The following is a 1,276-nucleotide window of genomic DNA, read 5'->3' as shown; positions in this document are numbered from 1 at the left end:
AAGAGAATTGAACAACACAAGAAAAGTGTCAGGAATGCTCAAGATAATAATGCACCCTTTGCTCACGTTAGAGATAAAAATCACACTATTAATTGGTCAGGTGCAAAGAAATTGGTTCATTTAAATAACTTAGTGGAAAGAAACATCATAGAGTCCAGTTTCATAAAAGAAACCTTTGATAACAACTTGAATATTGGGCATGGAATGTATAAACTCGACGCCTTTATATGTAAAGAGATTTGTAAGCTATATAAAAAAACATTAACCACTTAATGTAGAATTGAAAGTATTGTGAATAATTAACTTCGCTGTGAAATTAATATTTAGACCTAAGCTACCATTCATTAACGGAAACAATTATTTTATATAGTATGCATAAGTATATTGGCACTATATAGTGTTATGCTAGATATAAGTATAGATATATACATGATTATATGTTTATGATATTAATGTTGTATACATATAAATGTATATATGCATATGTATGTATGTGTATATGTATGTATGTGCATATATGTATGTGTATATATATGTATATATGTATATATATATATATATATATATATATATATATATATATATATATATATATATATATATATATATATATATATATATATATATATATATACATATACATATTTGTATGTTTGTGTATGTTTTGCTTATGTATTTATATAGATAAGGCTACCGTAGTGTCATATAAATAAACTGTACTGAAAGTAAAAAAAGAAGAAAACAAGAATATACCCGCCACTAGAAATGACCCTTTTTAGCAGGTGTCTAATGAGCTTGGGGACTCCTCCTACTCAACACCTGACTCAAGCCCAGGTAGCTGGTAAGGGAGTGTCATTGTTCTCTAAATCTCTATATGTATGTTTGTACGTTTGCTTTCCCTATAAATTGTAAAGAAACCTCTCTCAATAAATCAGTCCTCTGAGGAAGTATCACGAAAATAGTCAGGACTTAAGCGTATATTTCGTATTTTCATTTTCCTTGTGGTTCTTCTGCATCTGAGCATCACGTTTCCTGTGATTTTTACGCATAAATGGATACCACGTACTCCTTCCAGACTTTCTGTACGACTTTCCCTATCTTGGTATATATTATTAGAGAATTTACAGACGCCCTCACACGCGCGCATACTACTAAAGAACACCTGCGGTTTCTTCGTGAATGCTGGGAGGAACAAGTCATTCCGAAATGCATGATAACGAAATCCCCATTGGAAATAGAAGATCAACCATTTGGTGATATACAGAGAAGTATATTA

The sequence above is a fragment of the Palaemon carinicauda genome, chromosome 5, assembly GCF_036898095.1.
Source record: "Palaemon carinicauda isolate YSFRI2023 chromosome 5, ASM3689809v2, whole genome shotgun sequence".
Lineage (NCBI taxonomy): Eukaryota > Metazoa > Arthropoda > Malacostraca > Decapoda > Palaemonidae > Palaemon > Palaemon carinicauda.
Note: the sequence above shows the minus strand (reverse complement) of the source record.